Raw genomic sequence first — 6639 nt, 5'->3', positions numbered from 1 at the left:
AAAAAAAAATATGACCTGCAGCTAGAATTAAGCTTTAAGACTCTACTTGCTCTGCCTGACTGCAATTTTTAGAAATAATCCAGTCCATCATATGAAAATATATGACTTATGGCCAAGAAATTAGTAATTTAGAAAAGATTTAGTAATTACCAAATGAGAACTTAAAAATATATATTTATGTTAATTAACAAATAACTGAAGCTAAAGGAAATGAGTCATAATGTTATTTTTGGAAAACTAATATGTGCTATAGGGAATGTATTACGCCTTGTTTTAATGGTGCTGGCTTTTTTTGTTTAAAAATTTGCTCATTTACAATTCAGATGTCCTCAAGGACAAGTTCTTTTGCTATTATTTTTCTTTCAGAATTAAAAGTCTTAGCAATAAGTCTTAAATAAATTGGCATACAAATATCCAGATAGGAACATCGCACTGCAATAAAGGAGTATTTCCTAAAAAGTATTTTTACTTTACATTAAATCAAATGATTTTGTCCATTATATTGCCAGTAGATTTTATAAAGAATAAGTTATAAAGAAGAATAAGAAGAAGAAAACGGAAACGGTTTTTGATAAATGGAACACGCCATCATCTAGAGTCCTTGCAAACAGAAGTGTATGTGATAAAACAGTGTGTTTTACTCACCAAAACTTTGCTGATTTGCTCATATGTAAAATGGTTTCTCTTTTGGGATCAATATACTTACTGTAAAACCTAGTAGTCTTTTTATTATGTTATAAAGAATAAGTCAGCAAAAGATGTTATGTGAAACAGTTTAAATAAATTAGTTCTTCTTCATAGTGCTTCTTTCATATCTGGAAATTGATAACTCTGTTTCTTCATCTTGCTCCCACACTCTCAACTTTAGAAATCTCTGTATACAAAGGAGTAGAGATTATTAATGTAAATAACAGACATGAAAGAACAAGAATGATGTGTATACAGAAATTAGAAATTATAAAAACGGTTCCATAATGAATGAATAAAGAAAATGTGGTGTATATTTACACTATGGAAAGCTATTCATCCACAAAAAGAATGAAAGCAACTCATGTGCAGCAACATGGATGAACCTGGAGGGTATTACACTGAGTAAAATAAGCCAGGTACAGAATACAAATACTGCACGTTCTCACTCATTTGTGAGAGCTAAAAAAAGAAAAAAGAAAAAAATGCATCTCATGTGGAAGTAGAAAGTAGAATAGTAGTTACCAGAAACTGGAGATGTTAGGGAGGAGAGTAAGATGGGGACAAGTTGTTAATAGGTGCAAAGTTACAATTAGAACTAAGAAAGAATAAGTTCTGGTGTCCTATTGCACAGTAGGGTGACTGTCAACAATAAATTATTGCATATCTCAAAATTGCTAGAAGAGAGAATTTTCCATCCTCCCAACACAAAGAAAATGATTTGCGGTAATGGATATTCTACTTACCTTGAATTCAACGTTACACATTGTATACATTTATCAAAGCATCATTTAGTGCCCCATAAATATGTACAATTATTATGTGACAATAAGAAAAAGATTACAGATCTAAAAGAATGAAAGGAGTCAGCATTTATTCATTGATTGTTCTGAGTTAACTGATGAGTAGGTGATTTAAAGTGACATTATCTGATATGATATTTGCAATAACTCATAGGGATGGTTACAAATGCTGACATTTTACATTTATGGAAAGATATTACTAATAGGTACTATTGTCTTGATAATGTTGCATAACTAGTAAGTGGTAAATCAGAAATTTGAGATTGAATCATATGGTTCTGATTTCTGTGTACATTTTGTTAGTTATATTTCTTTATTTTGCATTCCTATTTTTTTCTGTTTATATGTTGACTATGACGTTCTTCCTTGGAGGGTGTTATGTACTACTAATCAAACAACATAAAAAGTATCATTTAGCACAGTTCTAGCTGAAGGAAGACTGAATGCAGAATAAGAAAATAATAAATCAACAATCAAGGAGAAGTCAAGGTGAGTGGTTTCAAAAACCATTTCATCATACTGTTGAGTTGAAATTAGAACTTGAAGTAAACAATATTCTCATATCAGAAGGCTAAATATGTAGGAGAAACATCTGACTTCTGTTATATTTGAACGCAGAACCTATCTTGAGGCTCAGATTCTACAGTTCTTCCCAGAGGGTCTCAGGATAGGCTTATGCAAATAGCTGTTGAAATTCCTTGGCTTTAGTGGACTGAAGTTGCTCCCACAAAACTTGTTTTCCATTGACCCCTGAACCATAAATACCTGGTCTCACTGAATTGTTTTATATTTCCAAACAGGTATGAAGATCATGGATATGAAATAGATATTTCAAGCTAATGCAGTAATTTGCATGCACATGAGTTTTCCATTTTTTTTTTTTTACAACAGGTTAGAAACCGTCCTTGTTTGAGGCACCAAAAAGCACTCTAGTAAGTCCTCATCAAGCAGTTTATATTTCGATTGCCTGAGACTCTCTTATTATCTAACCTTTCTCCCATACAATCAACAAATGAAATAGAAGACCTAGAATCTAAACACAACACAAAATTCCACTTTTATTGAAGTGCAGCTAGAAGTTTCCCTACCAAGATCTGATTCAGAGTGCACAAGTGGAGTCTGGAAGAAGCTAAGAAAATGTAGCAGGAAGGCATAGAAGTAAGTCCTCAACTAGATAACTGGGCCTCTACATTAGCTCAATCGGAGGTTGCAGATTGTCTCTATGAGCCCCAGCATTCCTCCAAATTCTACTTTCCATTCCTGTTCATACCCAGTGGGCCTTGCAATTCTGCTTCCTTCCCTTTGATCTCATTGGAATGGTCTAGTTCAAATCAGATTTTTGATCATCACCTCAAATTCACAATGTTCACTCCAACATTCACCAGGTAACACCAGCATGGTATCTCCATTAATGTTTCCTCTCTCTGTATTTTGTAATTTTCAGGAAGTGCCTCTGGATAATCTGGTATCTTAGCTTGTTATAGCTGAAGGCCATCTGCTACATTCACCAAGTTTTATATTAAATTAACATTATTTTATAATATATTTTCTCTGTGTATTGGTAATGACCCATTTCTACTGATTTACTTTCAATCATCAAACATGATTTCCCATTTGCCTCTAAAATGCATTTTGGAGGGAACAAACTCATGCTCAGAAGTTGGACTCTTTTTCAACTCAGAGTATTATCCTCTTTTGCCATTGATCTAGAAAAGTTTAGTTTTTACCATTACCATAATTGTCCCCAAATTAACAGCCTTACACAGTGAACTCTTCTCAACCTCAGGAGTTGTATATCTAAAAATATTGCATAGTTGAGAAAAAACCCTGGCAAAGGATATAAAAGTATCATAAAAATTATGTTTAGAAGATAATGTAGTCATTAAAGATAATGTAGTAAGGGACTTCCTTTAAATAATGTCAGTGGTTCATACATGTGTTTATAACCAATCTCTTCCAAAGCCCAACCCAACATGGTGTGCACGTTGTCAGCCAAAGAAGTAAGGAAAGAGGACAGTAGCGTCAATATTTTGGAAGCTGAAAGCAATCATACCTAACTTAGCATGGAGAGAGCACTAAAACATGTGCTGGCGTTGCATGAAATCCAGAAGCAAGCTGGTTGGTGCTGAGATCATCTAAGGCCTCAGAATCCAGAAGCCTCAAGTGCTTCTCCGAAACAGAGACAGCTGGGGCTGACCTGCCTTCCTCCAAAATCCTCTTTTCTTTCTCATGCACCTGGACAACTCCCACTCCAACAATCCTGGGAGAAGAGTCAAAGCTTTACCTTCGAGAGAGTTGGAACCACAGTCCCTCTAAACTCTGCAATAGTGAGTGTCGTTGCAAGTGGTGGCACTTGGGCTGAAGTTGGGAATTAAGTGAAAAGTCTGCGCATGGAACAGTGTGGTTTCCACCCTCAAATCTTCACTTGGCTCAAAAAAAATTTGGCAGCCATTTTTATAACTTATGTCCAGGAATTAGAAAATTTCTCACTAGTAAAATTTGCTAATGCAAGAGAGGAAACTCAGAGACATTGATAATGAGATTTCCCACACACATACACACAAAATATTTCAATCTGGGCACATTGCAGTGCAGTCCACTGACAGACATGTGGCACATATAAAATCTGAGGTGATGATAGTTAATGTATTTGCAAGTAAGTGTAGTTCCCAGGAAAAGAAAATGTTGTCAACTATTGTTTCTTTTCTACCTTGAGTGAAACACAAATAGAGACTATAAAGGGTAATGTAAAAAGGGAAGAAAAATAAAATAGAATCACATATTTTATTTTTGTATGTATGTATAAAGCATGGTATTTGAAATTCACATTTGGCAAAACTGGCATGAGAGTTTAACTCTCTATGTTAAGTGCAAGTAGTTTTTCTTTCCATGATTTTGTTTTTCTTAACCACTAATCTCTGTATGTTGATAGTCATTTCAAAATGATAGGAAACTTTTCTTGGGATAAATATTAGCATCATCAGGAAAGTTCACTAATATTCAAATTAGAATAATCCAACCATTTTAACAAGTCACACAAAACTAATGTCTCAAAACTGCAGGATTGTTACAAGTAAATTCAATAATTAGATTCCTTTGATAAAAATCAAGGGTTTGACCCAGAAAGTAAAGAACAATTTTGACTTTGCGTATCTCTACAGATATCATTGTGTTCTTAGGATCCAATCCTGAATATTTATTAATAAATTTTGATTTGAAAAATGAAGTATCATGTTTCCTCCCTCTCTTACCATGTATGAATCAACTATACCATTTTATAAGTTGTTGATTTGGAATACTTCTGAAATTCTTAGCTGCACATTTATGATTTGATTCACAGACTTACTTTCTTTGAAAGTGATTTTGTTACTGAGAACATTTAATATTCTTTTATAGCTAAGGTAAAAGAAAAAAGAGAATAACTCTACTTCTGAAATGGAAACACAAATGAACACAATAAGTGAAACTTTAAGCACTTTTCAGTGAAAAGACATTTTACAAAAACTATAAAAGCTAAATTCCTTCTTTTTGGTGACATGTTTTGTTTCCTGATATAAAATTCATATTTCCAAATAGTTGTCTGAACACCACTATACTTTTCTAACCCACCATATCTTTTCCTTTCTCCACACTAAACTTTGTTCATCCTAATAACTAAAATGAGACTTTAATTTTCAGGTGATCACCAACTGTAATACTTAACGACAAAAACTTTTAAAAATTGCTAACTTTTGCCATGAAATAATTATTTCCAATAAATCCTATACTACTTAATATATATATATGTGTGTATGTACATATACATACACATACATATACACACACATATATACACACACATATATGTATGCACGCACACACACACACACATATATATATTGTATATATATCTGTATTTTCTGGTTCCTTTAAACAACAGAATTTGGATTCCAGAAATAATATCATCATTCTGAGGTGAACAGACAATTGTTCAGTGTTTTATTCCTTAGGAGAATTTCTTAGGATCAGGATTAGCCCAGCAGAGGGATTTTGCTAGGAGGAAAGAAAACCAGCATATATTTTTGCAGTTATATTTAGCAGGACCGGCATTATGAATTAGAAAGTTGAAGACTCACAAACATACAGCTGATTTTCCCCATGGGCTATTTACTGAATTCTAAGATGACATATGAAGCTGGGGTGCTGAGCCGAAGCTGAAGAGGAAGGTGAACAACCTTCACATTTTATGGAACCTAGGAGAACCATTAGAGGGACGGAGTCTAACATAAACACAAGGCTAGAATCACCCTCAAAGCATTTGCCATATTATGAAGCAATGCGAGATTTTGCTCTTTGGGTTTTTCTTTAGACAGAAACTCAAAACTTCTGAAGGATATAACTGAATCTGCCACATCATAGCCTAACAGGACAGAAGGAACACATGCTTGACAGATCCCCCAGCAAGCTCAGGAGATGAATAGAGGAACTCTCCCTCCCCTTCCCCGCCACGTGTCCTTGATTAACAGTACCTATTTTGGCTCCCAAAACAAATTTTGCCAGCCAGTTTTTCAACTTACATTCAGGAACTGGAAACTATTGCTCCTGCAAAATTCATTAACCCAAGAGAAGAAGCTGAGAGACATTGAAAGTGAGATATCCACAAAGAAAGCAGTTCAGCCTGGGCACACTGCAGAGCAGCCCACCAAGAGACATGCAGTATTGATTAAATGGTACCCACAACTAGAATAAGACAGGGTGCTGCATGAATTGTATATTTTTTATTTTATAAGATGTAATTGCTGGGGTACACTGTCCATAAAGATAAGTGGAACAGAATGGAAACTTATTTTATGCTAATGTCACACAATTATTTGATCCCTTTAATTTGAAAATAAAAATAGGAATTTGATACCAAGTGACAGTTTTGTGATCTGTCAACTGCCAACTTTTTTACAGTCCCTTTTCATCTACTGAAAAAAAAAATCGGAAGTCACTAAGTTTCTTAGTGTTTAATATCTAGTTATTAAAGTTAGACATTTCTGAATTCCTATAGCAATATTTCATACTGTTGCTCCATAAGGGAACTCAGATGTATTTCTACCCAGGTAACGTGGTATATAGTAAAATTAGCACTGGGTAATAGGGATGCCGTTTCTTGTAAAAAATGGAA

This window comes from Rhinopithecus bieti, unplaced genomic scaffold (genome assembly GCF_001698545.2).
Source record: "Rhinopithecus bieti isolate Rb0 unplaced genomic scaffold, ASM169854v2 scaffold_16999, whole genome shotgun sequence".
In the NCBI taxonomy this organism is placed as follows: domain Eukaryota; kingdom Metazoa; phylum Chordata; class Mammalia; order Primates; family Cercopithecidae; genus Rhinopithecus; species Rhinopithecus bieti.
Note: the sequence above shows the minus strand (reverse complement) of the source record.